This window comes from Dendrobates tinctorius, unplaced genomic scaffold (assembly GCF_039654945.1).
Source record: "Dendrobates tinctorius isolate UK_male_01 unplaced genomic scaffold, ASM3965494v1 ptg000086l, whole genome shotgun sequence".
Classification (NCBI taxonomy): Eukaryota; Metazoa; Chordata; class Amphibia; order Anura; family Dendrobatidae; genus Dendrobates; species Dendrobates tinctorius.
The window spans coordinates 66,374,647-66,392,911 of NW_027361754.1; the positions used below are offsets into that span (position 1 = coordinate 66,374,647).

An 18,265-nucleotide genomic window follows, 5' to 3' on the forward strand; every position below is an offset into this window, starting at 1 on the left:
AGCGGACACAGGTGTGCAGCGAGAGAGCCAGCGCGGAGCCTTACCCCGGCAGAACTTGCGCGAACACGTGTGTGTTCGCACGGAGGAGCGGGGACCACGTGCAGGACCCTGAGGTGCATTCCCCATTTCTGATAAACGCGCAGCGGCACCCGTGTTGGACAGAGACTCCTGCAGCAATCTCCACTTCGGCTGCACAGATTTATGGACTAGAGGCTCAGCGGGCAGAATCGGTGACCTGAGGGCACCACGCCGGCCGTTAATAATAAATATTATTTCTATAGCGCCGACATATTCCGCAGCACTTTACATTTCGGAGGGGATTTGTACAGACAATAGACATTACAGCATAACAATAATCACATAGATTATAACAAATACCAAGAGGAATGAGGGCCATGCTCACAAGCTTACAGTCTATGAGGAAAGAGGTAGACACGAAAGGTGGGTATTAACAATTGCCCTGATTGTATGGACTAGCCATAATGTTAAGTGTGTAACAGTACAGACACAGAGGGCTAATGGATGCATAAAGCATGTGGGAACATGATGCGGGGAACCTGGTTATGGTAAAACTTTTGGCTGTGCCACACAGGGATAGATTAGGTTAATATGTTGAGGCGATAGACCAGTCTGAATAAATGCGTTTTCAGGGCACGCTTAAAATTGTGGGGATTGGGGACTAATCGTATTGACCTGGGAAGTGCATTCCAAAGAATTGGCGCAGCACGTGTAAAGTCTTGGAGACGGGAGTGGGAGGTTCTGATTATTGAGGATGCTAACCACAGGTCATCAGCAGAACGGAGGGCGCGGGTAGGGTGGTATACTGAAACAAGGGAGGAGATGTAGGGTGGTGCTGAGCCATGGAGGGATTTGTGGGTGAGGGTAATAAGTTTATACTGAATTCTGGAGTGGATGGGTAGCCAGTGTAATGACTGGCACAAGGTAGAGGCATCGGTGTAACGATTGGTGAGGAATATGATCCTGGCTGCAGCATTCAAGACAGATTGGAGAGGGGAAAGTTTGGTAAGAGGGAGACCAATTAGAAGAGCGTTACAACAGTCGAGTGAGAATGAATAAGAGAAACAGTAAGAGTTTTTGCAGACTCAAAAGAAAGAAAAGGTCGAATTCTAGAAATGTTTTTGAGGTGCAGATGACAAGAGCGAGCCAGTGATCGAATGTGGGGGGTAAAGGAAAGCTTGGAATCAAGTATGACCCCAAGACAGCAGGCATGTTGCTGGGGAGTAATAGTGGAGCCACACACAGAAATGGCAATGTCGGGTATAGGTACATTAGTAGAGGGAGGAAACACAAGGAGTTCAGTCTTTGACAGGTTCAGTTTCAGATATAGTGAGGACATGATGTTAGACAGCGTTTAGACAATCGCCGGTGTTTTCTAGAAAGGCTGACGTGATCTCAGGAGAAGAAGCGTATAATTGGGTGTCATCAGCATAGAGATGGTACTGGAAACCAAATCTACTGATTGTTTGACCAATAGGGGCAGTGTACAAGGAGAAGAGGAGGGGGCCTAGAACCGATCCTTGAGGAACCCCAACAGTAAGGGGAAGGTGAGAGGAGGAGGAAGCGGCAAAAGGAGCGGTCAGAGAGATAGGAGGAGAACCAGGAGAGAACGGTGTCCTTGAGGCCAATGGAACGGAGCATAGTGAGGAGGAGCTGATGATCCACAGTGTCGAATGCTGCAGAGAGATCCAAGAGAATTAGCATGGAGTAATGACCGTTGCCGGTACTCCAACTCCCATCAGACTGTGTGTGGATGAGGACGAGAGAAGACTACGATAAGTGCCGTTTAAATACCAGACTGTCGTGTTAACACTTTACTTCAATTGTCATTCTTTTTGTTAAAAAATTAAATAACATTGTTATACAGCATTGTTCTGCAATCCCTGCATTACTGCATTCCTGTACCTGCTTACAAGTGCATTTATACTGCCCGATCAACATCCATTAAATGATAGCCAATTGGCTATATGTTAGCTGATTAAGTCGTTTGGCTAGGCTGACCGCACTTCCATGTGCACAAAGAAAAAAAAAAAATCAATACAAATGTTCTCTGCGTTTAGAATATCATTGTTCTAGGCAGATGAGCATCCAATGTACATGCTTTCTGCTTGTTGGGTGATTATCTGCCTATGTAAACAGGACGGTAATCAGGAAACAAGCGCTACAGAGAATGGTCTTTAATAGAGAGAGTTGGTGAAAATACGGTAGATTAGCACTTCTTATTCCATCAGCTTCAATAGTGGTCTGTGGACGGGAGCAGGAGTACCGCCTCTTACCTGCCATCATCCTTCGCTCTTCTTTCTGAGTAGCTTGCCTTGAAAGACATAACATCGCAATGATGAAGTGCCACCGAGCCAGTTAATCAAAAGAAGAGCCATGGTTGCCAAGTTGACTTATCTTTCTTTTGGACAGTTTATAAAAAAATATTACACATACAATATTTTTTTATGGAGACATTGGAAAACCATAATAAATAATTACAATTCTGATTATCATGGCTGTGGAGTCAGAGTTATGGAGTTAGTATAAAATGGAATGACTCAAATATATATAATAAATTGGGTTCAGTAGTTCAGTGCAGGATGTGCTGTAAATGTTTCGAAATCTAGGCGTTTAGTTGAGCTGAATCTGTGTTGCGCTTTATGTACATGCTCAGTAGGGACCAGTGCTGTGTAGTCATAGATGAGATGAATCTGTGCTGCACTTTATGTACACGCTCAGTAGTGACCAGTGCTGTGGAGATGGAGTCGTAATAATAATAATCTTAATAATCTTTATTAATATATAGCGCATATTCATATTCCGCAGCGCTTTACAGTTTGCACATATTATCATCACTGTCCCCGATGGGGCTCACAATCTAAATTCCCTATCAGTATGTCTTTAGAATGTGGGAGGAAACCAGAGTACCCGGAGGAAACTCACGCAAACACGGGGAGAACATACAAACTCCTTGCAGATGTTGTCCTTGGTGGGATTCGAACCCAGGACCTCAGCGCTGCAAGGCTGCAGCGCTAACCACTGAGCCACCGTGCCGCCCCACACTGTGCACTCTACAATTGTAGAAATGCAACAATTCCTAAAGTGAACAGTGATATTGATAGGGATTACGGCAAGTCCATTACATAGCACTTCGGTCAGTTTAGCTTTGGAGCTGACAGACATCCTTTAATTCTACTCCAATGGAAATCAATAGTAATAATATGTTATGCAACCAATTCGCTTTGGGCATTGCAACAAAAATAACTTCTGACGCTTGGACTAACAGTTGCATGCTGAATTATTACACTTTAATTAGCACATTGACTTTTCCCCCCCAATAGCAATGTACCACTAACAATGGACAAATCTGCTGTCCTCAAGGGATAATCGTCCATCTGAGGTGTAGGGAGTACTGTCTGCAATCATAGTCACGCCATTGAGACGAGCTGCAATACTAGGCATATCCTGGGAACAGCTGTGTCGCTGTTTTAAAGGTTTGTACAGACTAAGAGAAACGTGGCTGCTTTCTACCATAAAGGCCAGGATCATGCTAAACTATGTATATAATGATTGCAGAGAAGTCACCCACTGCAACCAGACTGCTCATCAATTGTCTAAGCGGAATAGTTAGAAATAAATCTTATTAGTCGCCATGGAAACAGATGTATGATCTGAGCTACAATTCATCCATAAAGCTCTAGAGATGGCAGAAAACAACATGTTGCTAACAAGCGAGCCCAACAGTTCGTCGGAATTTCAACATTTTACTAATAAAAATGTATCATGATTATTCTTATTTCTTTTATTTGTTCTTTGTATAATTATGTGAGCATCCATGTTTATAGCATTTACAGTGTGGTCTAAAAATTAACCAGTTCAAGAACAGGTCAATTATCCCCGATCCCAGACGCATTTTCAGATTTTTTTTTGCATACATGAGGTTTAAAAGGACCCTTAAAAAAAAAAAAAAAAAAAAAAAAAAAAAAAGTTTTCATTTGGATATTCAATTTTTCTTTCAATTTTCTCTTTTTTTTTTTTTTTAAATTGGATCACAATTTTTTAGGTTATGCTCATGGTATTTTTCGCGTCGATATCATTGGGAAAATAAATGTTCTATATGACCACATGCGCGGTCTGGAATTAGTTAAATTAACACCTAACATTTTTCATGTTTTCCTACTTTTATATCAATTGATTTTTTTTTTTTACAAAGCAATTTATTCTTAAATTGTCAAAATTCAAGACATTTTCCTTGCAACTTCGACAAGACAGTTTTTGTTACTGGTTCAATTTTCATGTACATAAGGCTTCTGAATATTTTACCATTTTTCTTTTTAATCCTCCTACATGCCTCACCTTGTACAAGACACTGTATATGGGGAAAAAAACAAAAAATAAACTTTTTTTAACCATCAAATTTAGGGGTCTTAACCCCACAACATTTTAAATGGCTGGATGATACACTGCAGTACTTCTGTAATACTGCCTAGGTGACATGGCCACCACTGTTTTCCCACAGACAGCCCTAAAAATGAATATCCAGGAAAATATGGTCATGTGAGCTGAGCCTAAGGGCCAAATCAGATGACTGTATTATATGAACGTGTTCTAGCTAGTGATGGGCAGACGTGCTTGGATTAGGTGTTATCTGAGCATGCTCGGGTGCTAACAGAGTGTCTTTGACGTGCTCAAAAAAATATGTTCAAGACCCCGTGGCTGCATGTCTCACGGCTGTTCGACAGCTGCAACACATGTCTGTTTGTTAGGAAATCCCTGCGTATGTTGGCTGTCTAACAGCCGCGAGACATGCAGCCGCGGGGATTCGAACATATTTTTCTAGCAAACCAAAGTCACTCGGTTAGCAACTGAGCATGCTTATATAACACCTTATGTCATGTTCGCTCATCACTAGTGCTAACCAATGTAATTAAGTAGGATTGTTTCAGTCTTTTTTCACATGGACCAATATGTGCATGTGGAGCAATGTGAGGAAGAAGGATGGGGGGGAAATCACATCACGTACTATTGTCTTCTGAATATCAGATGAGAATTGTATATACAAGTCCAAGTGTACGCAAAAAAAAAGGGAAAAAAAAAAGGAGATTGAATCAACTATTCATCATCTAATTTTTACAGATACATTGCCATCATCAATATATTAAACTATTTCGTCAACTACCGTACATATTAAAAATGTTGATTTATAAAGATGGACATAACAAACGGCCACAAAAAGATGACACACACATGGTAATATGGATGAAAATTGCACGAGTTATCTGGATGAAACTTTATTTTTTTATACGCTCATCTGACCCCAGCCTAAAGGCTATGTGCAGAAAGTTTTTTTTTTTTTTTTTACTGGAGCCTCTCCCTATACTCTTCAAAAACTCATCCAATTCATTTCTATGAAAAATCCACTTTGCTCTTTGTACGAGTTTGATCATATTTTTTTTCCCCACTTTCCTGTAGAGGGTTCGAAACGCGTGGTCAAGAAAAAAAGCGCATGTCGCTTTTGTCATTTTAAGTGGATCCTAAAAGAAACCTTTCAAAGCTAGGCACTGTGCAAGTAATCTGTTGCAATAAATATAAAAGTTTCTCAAAAATGCAACATTTTTGACTGCCTCCAAAAAGAAAAACAAAAAAAAAAAAAACGCACACATCCTAAAAGCACAGCATGGTTTTGGAATTGTTAGGACGAGTGCCCACGATCTGGAACTAGCAGCGCATTGGAAGCCGCCTATGTTCACTGAGTCCATAGCGCTGCCTTCTATTTAACGCAGGTAAATCCACATGTGTTGACTGAACCGTGCGGATTCACTGCGTTTAATACATTCTATTGATGCAATTTCTCTTTTGGAGACTAGTGCCTCCGCAAGAGAAGTTTACATGTTGCGGTCTGGAAAGACGCACCGCATGTCAGTCTCTGCGGGTGAGCTGCGGATGCAGAAGCACGCATAGTAGACATTTCTTGAAATCCCGTCCACTATGCTGTAACAGCTGGCCACTGCAGGTTTGACCCTTTGTCAAACCCACAGCAACTCTGGATCATGGGCACATACCCTTACAGCACGGTACTGAAAAAAGTTAAACAATAGATCCTTCTCTGCGGTTAAGTTTTTAAGCCACCATTCCAGATGGAAAAAAATAAAAAATAAAATAATGTCAACGAAGAGATGTCTATGATTCTAAGTCGACTCATGTTCATACATCTCCCAAATGAACAATAGGTCAGGCATGTTAGAACTTAACATGCCTGATCCTTCTTATTTCTTTCTAAACATGGATGTCAGATAAAGGAATTGTCAAACCTCCACCCATGCACATTAGTTCATCAGCCAAAAATTCCAATATTTGACTTCAAGGTATATTCTTCTTAGAATATCATGGCAACTGGCTAGGATAGGTTTGAGCATTCTGACCTCTGATGGTCCAACCTCTGGAGGTCACACTGATCTTGAAAATAGAGGATCCAAGGACTCCATCATTTCTCCTGTACTGCTCATTTCTGTCCCTTGGCTGCTGCCTGTTGTCCATCAAAGTTAAGACATTTTATTTTACATTTCTATAGGTTTACAACAATCAATACTCATGCAATGTCACAGAATGTATTCGATCAGAGTCTCCAGTCTAAAACGTAAGAATTAATAGCTCCTTGGGCTCAGCAGCTGCTTTACCGCGGGGTCATCTTCATAAGATGCAGTAGACTGCGCCCCTATCTGCACAGCTGACCATTATAACGATGCTCTACATTCTCTCTCTAGTCCCTCGGGACAAATTGCTGATCCAGGATTAATATTGGCTTTTACCTTCCCCTGTTCATTAGCAACAGTTGTCTTGACAGCTTTCAGCTCCACGCAGCAGACCCGCATGTTCACCTCCTTTCTTGCCCTCCGAACTCATCACCTATTCTAAATTGTATTCCTTAATTTAACAAGAGATCTCGCATGACTGCAGGCTATCTACATAAATTTTTTAATGTGTTCTCAAACATAAAATTAACTGTTCAATTAATTTTTTGACAACGGAAGGCCTTGTTCTTGGCGCTGGTGCCCATAATTAGCCAAAGCCCTCGTATCGGAACATCTATAGACATAGTGGTCAATTTACTAAACTACTTCTGCTACAGTTTTGGCTTAATTCTTGCAAAAAAAATGTACCACATTTATTCGTTTTAGAAAAAGCTTTTGAAACATGTTCAACAAGCAACCGTGACCTATCGGGAAGAGGTGGTAAGGAGTCGAGGCCGGAATTGGAAGCCCGTGCACAGATAATGCACCACAATTTAGCAAACCAAAATAAGCTAATAGGTGGTCAAAACTTAGACTAGACATTGCAAGGGAAGAGTCAGACTGCCGTTTAACTCGGATGGGGATGGCAACACAATGTTTGGACTGGCCGTCATCTATCCTGACCCAGAATAACAGAGTATGTCTTTGAAGCTGTCGGGAAAGCCGCCGGCCAGTCCAAGCATTGCGTTGCCATCCCCGTCAGAGTTAAACAGCACTGACTCTTCCCTTAGATGCTGTAAACTTTTAGACTAAACATTCTATTAGTTAGCTCACTTTGATTTGCTACATTGTGGTGCACTGTGGTGTAAACTTAGACTAGATAACGTAAGGGAAGAGTTAGACTGCTGTATAACTTGGACAGGGATAGCAGCATAGTGCTTGGACTGGCCGGCGGCTTTCCCGACAGCTGCATAGAAATACTCTGTCACGCTGGGTCAGGAAAGACAACGGCCAATCAGCATTGCATTGCCATCTCCGTCCGAGTTATGCTGCTACCCGACTTTTCCCCAAGGGTGTCATTTTTTTTTAGGCAGCATGAGCCACTTTGATAAAAGTCAGCACATTTTCAGACTGTCTTTCGAAACTCTTAACTGCTTCAGGTTTCTAACAAGCCAAGTAGCTATAAGTACTGGACTGTCCATTCTTCAGGCGTTTTCTGCTATGAAGCCGCTTCAGACATTACGATACAACTCAATAGGAAGTGTATAGGCCTTTACATCTACTTCATCACAGCCATTTACTAAGGTATGCTCAGAAAATTTATGCTAAAATCACTTTTGTTACTTTGCAAACATTTTATTTCTAAACCTGTCCTTCAAGTAGAGGAAACAAGACAACACATGTCCCCCCTCCACATCATTATGGTTACATATTACTAGTAACATAACAGATGTATCTGTTTGATCACAAATAAGGAAACAATGTTGAAGCTCAGGGGAAACCTTTGGAGGCCTCACATTCGCCTATTTGTCTAGATTGCAAGAGCGTAATGAATGGACGGACTGTTTGCATTGTGCCGCTTCCAGTAATAGAATAGCTGACATAGTTAATTGGTGAAATTCATCTATGTGAACTGGACTCTAAGTTCAATGCTCTCCACTCCAGGGTCACCGGGCATTGTCCAGGACCAAGTGAACACCAGCTGTCATGTTCAGGACGGCTTGAAGCTCTGTAAAGGCTATGTTCACTGGTAGCATTTTTTTTTCTTTTTAACTAGGGAGCTGGTGAGATCTGCATCCTATGTGGAACTTAGTAAAATAGTAACCCCAATGTGGACCACTTAGGCCGGGAGCCCATGATTCGGAACTAGCTGTGCTCGCTTCATACAAAGAGGTGCCTTCTATTGAACGCAGGTAAATCCACGTGCGATCACTGAACCGTGCGGATTTACCGCATCAAATAAATTCTATTGGGGAAATTTCTCTTGTGGAGACTAGCGTCTCCGCAAGAGGAACCGACATGCTGCGGTCATGATAGACGCGTCACATGTCAGTGCCCGGGGGCGACTATGGACGCATAGTATGTGCCCACGATCAGAAATTGCTGTGGTTTGATGGGATTTATAGGAATTCAACGTCCAATATGCGTGCTCGTGGATCACCTGGAGACTGACATGCGGCGCCTATATCAAGACCGCAGCATGTCATTTTCTTTTCCATAGTCTCTAGTTTCCGCAAGAGAAATTTCACCAATAGAATGTATTGGACGGGGTAAATCCGCATACTTCAGTGAACACGAGGATTCACCTGCGTTCAATAGATGGCAGCGCTTTGAACACAGCGAACATACGCTATTGCTCAATGGTGTGCAGGATTTATAGACTTTATATTTCCTATTTAGCCCATGCCTACCACCCCAGCGATCAGTAACATGTAGTTGTTTTAGTGGGCCAACCCCTTTAAATAGTAATATGGCAGCCACATTTCAATGTGATCCACATGAACGTTAACAGTAGTAACCAGGCAAGTATAACTGTGTCATGGGTGCCTTCTCTTAACTAAAAATGTTACCTGTTTGCATTTTTCCAGAAGCATCACTAAACAGGTACAATCCGCTTCAGACACAACAACTCCTTGAAGATGAGTCATATGACATCATCAATCTACAAATAGAATTGTTGTGACATCACCATTCAACAACATTTTTACTCATATAATGTAAAGTAATTAACGTACACAGGTTATTTCATCTTACTTATTATATAGAGAATGCTAAAGCCCAACATACACCTTCGATAGATTGTCAACCCAACTTCTTCATACACAGGAGCACAGTGTTCTCTATGAGAGAGAAGTAGTCAGTCAATCATCTGGCAGTGGCTTATTGACGTAGGTAAAAAAATAAAAGCAGGAGGAATGTCAGGTGGAAATGCATAAAGACCCCCCATACACATTAGATGGATTGTTGAAACCAACAGAAATTGGTGGGTTTGGACGTCTTTATTTACTGTGGGAGTTTCATAATCAGGATTAATTATATGATTTTTGTATTATCAAGTTTTTTGGATTGCTTAAAGCAAGGGTGGACTCCTATGTGATGCATATGCAGCAGTTTCCCCATCTCCTATGTGGTGCATATACAGCAGACCTCCCACTGCTTGAGTTCTATAAATGTTATGCGAGCTGTGATTATTTTCCCACTGTTGAGAGATCTGTAATGTAACATGCATTTGTGTTTGGAACAATTTATTTCTGAAAGTTCATTTCAAAAGTTTAGTTTAAGTCAACTACGCTCTAGACCACCTAACACACGTCTCACCAAAGAAGTGAGTTCCAGCCATATGCACACCTCTGTTTATTAAAACACTGATGGCCAATCCTTAGGATAGGTCAAAGCCTGATCGTGGAGGTGCAACACCTGGCTGGCACCACGCCGATCAGCTATTCCCAGTGGTGGCCAGAACTGCTCAGATAGCGCTGATGACTGTACATAGTGGCTGTGGCTGGGTTCTGTCCATCCGCCCCCTACTCAAATCCATAGGGGGCAGACGTGCAGTACTCGCCTGTGGCCACCATGTAGTGGACGGACCTATACTGTTCAGCTCCGTAACTAAGCAGTGCCTGCTGGCGCCGACACTGGGGACAGCTGATCGGCGATGGTGCCGGGTGTCGCATGCCCATGATCAGATAGGCCATCAATGTTAAAGTCCAGAAAACCACTTTATTAGCTCCAGTTTGCAGTAAAAATATAAATATACTGTACTGCCTTCCAGGCCCCAGTGCCATTCCTCTGATATCTGTGCTGTCTCCCTGGGTGGTCACGTGACAACAAGTCATGCGACGACCGCTGCAAGAATTAGAGATCGGTGATCGGCTGCAGCCTTTACTATTCTGTCAGACTGCAACAGTCACTTGACATTGTAAATGTAACATGAACATAGTGCAGAGAGCAGAAGAACGACGTCTGTCCAGGGACTATACAGTGTTATTATTTTACACAGTGGAGCCATTATTAAAGTGTGTGGGTAGCGGACAACTCGTTTAATGTGGAAGAGGGGGTATATTAAAACAAAAAACAAAAAAAAACAAGTTTGTAATATGAGCAAGTTTAATGCACATTACTGTATCATAGGTCCATGTTTTACAGTCAACTAACATAGCACCCATAAACGTCTATAAACCCATAGCATATGCCAGGCTCTACTGAATGCCATTAAGGTTGTTTCTAGAGCACAAGTGCACACGGATCTTCAACACTGATTCAATTAGCCGTCATACAGGGTCCATTCACGCGGTTGTGCCAATGAAGACCAATATTAAAAGGAGTTGTCCTGTCAAAACCAATAAGTCTGCATTCATTCTATGTGACTGCCGAGTTATGAATTTCCCCACCGCACACATTGTGCGCTGCGGGGATGAGCCGGTTTCAGGTACGGGACTCGAGGGTATATATGAGTTATACGTACTCTTGGCCAGTGGGTGTGGCCTCGTTTCATACACTTGTATTGAGCCGAAACCGCGCCACGTCTACTGATGCGGCCGGCCAGTGGGCATGCCTCACTCAATAAATGTGTTTGGAGAACGAGGCCGTGCCCACAGGACGGAGGTATGCATGCACAGACGCCGCAGCTCACCTGCAGAGATGGACATACGACGCATCTCTCCAGACCACAGGCTCGCGTCTCCGCAAGATAAATGTCACCCTTACAATGTATTGGACGCGACACGGTGATTCCACACGGTTCAGTGATCACTAGGGTGACCGGATCTCATATGGGGGGGAAAAAAAAAAAAAGTCAGAATCTTGTTCGTCTGAACCCCACAAAACGATTCCCCTTTCCAGATATTGAGAGAGCCAAAATTTGAGCTCGATCAAACGGCGTTAACCCGTGCCGCTCGTCGCTCAAAGTTTGAAAAAATCCAAATTGAGGTATTTTAAGATTTAGGTATTTTGCATAGTCTGTTAGACTATAAAGAATGTGACAACAACATTGCAGAAATAGCCCTGACCAAATTTTCGAACCATTTGTGGTATTTGAATGCAGAGTTGGTGGGATTATCGTTTTTTGATCCCACCATTACAGACAACGAAAAGTTGTTAATGGCTAATAAATTGCTCAGTAGCACAGATGAACCATCAGAGCACACTAACCTACATGAGTTGATAATTTTACATAGTTATCTAATCTATTCTAGAGCTTTTGTTAAGTAGTTTTTGGTCAGAATATAATGCTCGGCATTTGCTTACAACTTGCAGGACATATTGCTTTTGTTCTTCATCTTTTGTCAGAAGGTCGTTAAAGTCGGTTACTTCCTACCTCTTAATTTTTCTTTCCTAACTTTTGGATTTACAACCCTAGCGTGCTCTGATGGTTCATCTTTTGGATTTGGATTTTTTCAAACTTTGAGCGACGAGCGGCACGGGTTAACGTCGTTTGATCGAGCTCAAATTTTGGCTCTCTCAATATCTGGAAAGGGGAATCGTTTTGTGGGGTCCAGACAGACAAAATTCCGACATCGATTTTTTGCGGTCACCCTAGTGATCACATACGAAATCACCTGCATTCAATAGCTGCATCCAAAGAGGTGCCAATTACTGAACGCAGGGCCGCCATCAGAGCATTACTGCCCTGAGAGGCGTATGGGGCCCGGTGGGCAGAGGGGGCCCGCATCGGGCCCCGTCTCATCTGCTCACCGGGCCCTAGCGGTAGGCTTCTGCTGGCGCAGAAACTGAACCTGCGTCCAAGAAATATTATTTAATAAATGTTTAATAGGATAGTGTAGAGTAGGGCCTGGCCAAAAAGAGTCTACCTTGTCGTGAGAAGTGGAGTTTTTCCAGGAGAGAGCTGTGGGACTGTGGACAGAGGGGTGGAGGCGGGGCTGGGGTGGAGCCTGGGCAGAGTCTCAAGGGGGCTCTGAAAATTTTGCCAGTATGGGCCCTGAAATTCCTAGTGGCAACCCTGACTGAACTTGTGCACCCGGCCTAAGTTTGCAGTCACACAGAGTGACTGCAAAGTTATCGGTTTTGACCGGACAACCCCCTTAAACTGCAGATTAAAACAAAAAAAAAAAAAACAACCCCAAAAACCTAAAGTTTTACGGAACCAGCAAAGAAGATGATGTTTCTGAAATCTACTGCACTCGCTGCTTATTTTTTTCCCTGCGGATTTGAACCTGCAAAACGTTTTTTTTTTCTTCAAATCTGCAGCAAGTTAACTGTTTTTTACCCATTGAGATAAATGGGAAGAAAAAAAAAAAAAAAAAAAGACAAACACTTTTTACCTACAGATACTGCTGCAAATACCCTTAGGCTGTGTTCACACACAGCGTTTTTTTAGCGGTTTTTACCGCGGTTTTCACTATAAAACCGCTAAAAATAAGCTGCACAGTCATTTCTATGCATTTTGCACTTTTTGTGCACATTGATGCGTTTACCGCAAAAAAACGCATCGCGGTAAAAAACGCAGCATGCTCATTAATTTTGCGGATTGTTCCGCGGTTTTGGCTACTCCCATGCGTTTAGAAACCGCTGCGGTAAAAAACGCATCAAAAACGCATCAAAACCGCGCAAAAACCACCGCGGAAAAATAGGTGCGGTTTCTGGGAAGGGATTCAGGTTTTTGTGCAGAAATTTTCTGCAACGTGTGCACTTAGCCTAAGGCTAGGTTTCCACCGATTATAGGTTGCTTGCATTTTTTGCAAAAAAAAACAAAAAAAAAAAAAACAAACCTCAACAAAAACTAATAGTGGGAATGTAGCCTTACGGTCATTGACTTTTTAGGCTATGTGCACACAGTGCTTTTTTGATGCGTTTCCCATGCAGAAATTAGCTAAAATCGCTATGGAATCCTTATTCAATGACAATCCTGAAGTGTTGTGCATATGATCAGTAAATTGAGTATTTGAAGTGCGCTTTTTTTTTGCGGCATGTCAATTCTTCGTGCGTCTCTGCACTGTTTTTCACCCATTGACTTCAATTGAATCAGTCAAATCCGCAGCAAAAAACGCAGGTGTAAAAAAGTTTGTGGATTTTCAGAGTTTTTCTTTGCAGTTTACCGGCTTCCTATGGCATTTCCTACGATGCCATCTGTGTGACAGTGTGGGAAACACCGGAGGTAATGCAACCGCTGGTAAGACCTTTGGTCAGAGCGCAGTGGGTCATGCTGTCAGATGTCAGCGTGACCCTGCAGTTGTGACGGTGGTAACGCTACCACCGGTAAGACAGTCTTTCAGAGCGCTGTGGGGGTCATGCTGTCAGCTGTCAACGTGACCCCACAACTGTGACCCGCGGTAACGCTACTGCCGGTAAGATCATCGGTCAGAGCACTGCGGGTTCATGCTGTCAGATGTCAGCGTGACCCCGCAGCTATGACTGTGACCCGCAGCGCTGACCTGCTGTAAAAAGCTTACCGCAGGTGTGGGCTGATGAGACTACTGCTCCCATCGGGCTACGTGTATTGAACCAAGAAATTACATCACAAAGTTTTTTGTTGTTTTTTTTAAATATCTATTTAGGTAAAAAAAAAAAGCCTTCATTGCTGTACAAAAACGCATGCAAAAAAAAAAAAAATACAAAAACTCAACAAAAATGCACCAAAAACGTGCGTTTTTGCCGCAGCGTTTTCCTGCCAAGAGATGCAGAAATTTCTGCAAGCAAATACTCCACGTGCGCACATAACCTAACAGGCCTGATAAGATCCATTCTGTGATGTTTCCTGAGCAAATTTCGTTGGTTGTCTATTCATATTCATGCAAACTTTACAGGCAAAACCCAAGATGCTTTTGTGGGCCCTGATTAGTAGAATTGCAACATGATCGTCCCTTCCCCCCCCAAAGTGCTGGCTGGCTTTTCAGCTTCCAAACACTGGAATAAATTTTACAATAAGTCAAACAGGACAGCAGGGTGCCCCCTACAAAGACTGGCATTCATCACCATGACGTGACAGGGAGCACTTAATAAGGCCACATTCTCCAGTGCTGAGTAGGGTAATGCTCATGAACAGCCCTGCACTGTATACGGTGGTGTGCAAGGAGACACAAAACTAAAAAGTTTGCAATCTGAGCGCTCTATTGTACCCAGTTATCAGCCGATGTCAGGCTGCTTTGAGGCTGTCTGTAGTGTGGTGTTTTACAAGAAAAATCCCTTCCCCCATTATCAGTGCTGTATCTCCCTTATCTTCAGTTCTGGGAACTTCCTGAAATATTTCTGTTGATGAGTAAAGCTCCACTAATGTACTTTTATGAGCTCCTTAATGTAGATACATCATGTGTACTGTAAGGCTGTGTGCACACGGTGAGGATTCTGCTGCGGATCTGCAGCGTTTCTTCTGCTGCGTTGTACAGTACCATTGTTTTCAATGGTGAAACCAAAAATGCTGTGCACATGATGCAGATTTTTCCGCGCGGATTTGCTGCGGGTTGCAATCCACAGCATGTCAATTCTTTGTGCGGATTCCGCTGCGGTTTCACACCTTATCCATTGTGAGGTGTGAAACCGCAGGACTTTTGACCTGCGGTTTTTTTACAAATCCGCAGCTCTCAAAAGTACGTGTGCACATAGCTTAAGGACACTTACCCATATGGCATTCAACCCATATTCATAAGGTGGTCATAAATATGCGATTACATTGGGCAAGTAACGACCCATGTATTGCTGAAGGAGACTATGCAACCATGTATAATAAAGCAATCCTTGCAGATTGTGAGCCTTCGTGGGCAGGGTCCTCTCTCCTCCTGTACCAGTTATGACTTGTATTGTTTAACATTATTGTACTTGTTTTTATTATGTATACCCCTCCTTACATGTAAAGCGCCATGGAATAAATGGCGCTATAACAATAAATAATAATAATCCAAATAAATAAGATCTTGTTAAAATAACAAAACGGATTAAAATAAAAAATTAAACCCACAAAGAGCAAACAAGGCTTATCACTTATAGTCAATGCCTTAACTCAAATAGATAAAGTAGTACAAAAAAAACACAATAAATTACCTTGTTCAAACATTTAAAGTGCAATGTACAATGGTAAAATTGCACAATGAAAAACTATTATGCAAAAATAACTAAAAATGATCAAAATATCCCAAAGTGTGCTTCGCCAACAAAGCGTCATCAAACCATCAAATGGATAAAAAAAAAATATAAAAAAGGTACAAAATATTTAACGTAACATTTAAACCCGTTTGCGGTTCTATTGAAGCTAACATCGTAGGATTATATGGTGATCCAGGTTGCATCCAGTAAAACCGCACAGGGTTTGAGTGTTAGGGCTCATTCAGACGTCAGTTTTTCTCATACAAGCGCTATCCATTTTTTTCACGGCCAGCACTTATTACTACGATATTATATGGGGCTGTTACATGTTTGATTTATCTTCGGACTGAGTCGTCCATGGAAAATATCGGAGCCAAGTCCTATTTTGATCAGAGCGTTGCATCAAAGTCGGTAATGCAAGTCTATGGGTCCGTAAAAAAAACTTGATGGCAGTTGGATCCGAGGGTGGTCCAATGTTCCCGAACTGTCAGAATGGAGATGGTGGAGAAACTTAGTTTTTTCCGTATGAGAAAAATGAATGACAAATCAGACCACACATTGATCAAAGTCTGATGAGAATAATTGATCCGTTCTTCTCATACGTGGAAAATACGGACGTCTGAATGAGGCATTAGGCAGTTTTTCATCCAGAAAATGCATCTACAACTTAGGAAACATGGTTTCATGTTAATAAATGCCACTGATCTATATTTCAATTGTTTGGGTTTTTAATGCACCCATTCAGTGTAATAGACTGTTTAAATTAATCAAGATAAAATCACACCCATGCACTATGTACTGCGTATAGGCCCCTTCACAGATCAGTTTTTTTTCCAGTCAGTCGCTAACCGTCGTTTTTTGAAAAAAACAGATCCGGCGACTGATGCAGCTGGATCCGTTTTTTTCTCATAGGCTTGTATTAGTGACGGATGGCCGAACGTTTCATCCGTCGTTAATTCTTGTCCATCGGCTGGAGACAACGGACATACCAACTTTTTTTGTCTACGTTGAAAAATAGGACAGCGACGGATCCGTCACTGTCCGATTTTTGCTAGAATGGAAGCCTATGGGCCATGGATCCTTTGCTGTCTGAGAAATGACAAAATCCGGCAACTGATCCTTTTTTTGACGGATCCGGCGAAAAACGGATCTGTTGCATCAGTTTTTCACAACGGATTGTGACTGATGCCAAAAAACTGATATGTGAAAGCAGCCTATGTATGTATGTAAAAACATTCATCTGAAGTATCCCATTCACTTGCATTGGTCTGTTTGCTGTCTACATGGCTTATCGATCAAAAAAACCACTTGTCTGAACGAGCCCTTCCAGCCATAATGTGGATCCTTTATGTACGCCATCCCACATACATCACACAGTAGGACCCCGAAAAATCACCATCCTGATGATCTAACATAAAGCCTAGCCCCAGGATCGAAAAATCAATGCACATTCTGCCTGGTTAGAACCACACGGACAAGTCAATGCAGCAAATTGTTCGCTTTGAATTCTTACAAGTGACTACCCTTCTGGGCAAATCAATACGGCCAACGCATATCAAAAGTATCCAGGGTCCATTTGCGGCTCGGTTTGCTTAATTCTGGTTCCACCGCTCATAAAGTCGTAGTCATATAGCGGAACTTTTTAAAGTTTTAAGGGTTTGATACTGTGTATGTGCCTTTAAGAACAAGAAAAGTTTTGTAGAAAAGTTTAATATTCAGGATTGAGAGTCCTCAGTAGTTGATACCTTTTAATGGTTAAAAGGTATTAAAAGGTATCAACTACTGAGGACTCTCAATCCTGAATATTTTTCTATCCACTGGCTAACACGGTACAAAGATATACATCTTTCCTGTAGAAAAGTTTGAAACTTTGTGATACAATTCTTCAAAAGCCCAGTTTGTAGACTACAGTAACTGGGCCCCTCTACTACGCGCCCCACGATATAAAGTGGTGTTCTGTAGAGGTTGGAGACAGTACCTACAAGTATAGGTCTGACTAGTCAATGTTCTGCTGATCACCTGTGGCCAGGTGTGGGCAGTTTGCTGAGGAATCAGCCTTGTACTCACCTCCTTCAGGTCAAATTCACTTTATTGCATCATGAGGGGCCCCCAAAACTTCAAGACTAATCCAAAACTTTCAAGACTCCCCAGAAAAAGGCCAGAATGCAGCTCCTGTGAGTGCAGGATACACTAGGAAGGTGCAATGAACTGCACACACCCTTCCACCCCCACTTTCAGGAACTAGGAAGAAGAGAGGCTTCCTAGGTCCTAATGCCCAACCTATTTGCGAAAATTCAAGCCATCCTCAGGGACTCCCTGTTGGGATTTTTGCATAGCTCTCCTGGCTGCTCAGGGGTTAATCTAAACCGACTGTAGCACCATTCTGAACTTCCTATATTTAGAGGCATTGAACAATAAAAAGACAATTTTCCAACACTGTCATTAAATATCACTAAATTGCTCCTTTAATTAACGTTGATATTGGACTTCGGCCTTCG

General features: G+C 42.3%; 1 protein-coding gene across 2 annotated transcripts in view; it reads right to left on the reverse strand.

Moving 5' to 3' along the window:
- TMEM51 (transmembrane protein 51) overlaps positions 1-18,038 on the reverse strand; it is a 66,696-nt gene extending 48,658 nt beyond the window's left edge. The window contains exon 1 of one of the 2 annotated variants that reach the window (XM_073585541.1): positions 17,835-18,038. The gene's annotated coding sequence lies outside the window, so the exon portion shown is untranslated. The remainder of the gene's footprint in view (positions 1-17,834) is intronic. The other variant, XM_073585540.1, reaches the window with a different exon arrangement.
- Positions 18,039-18,265: the final 227 nt, after the last annotated feature.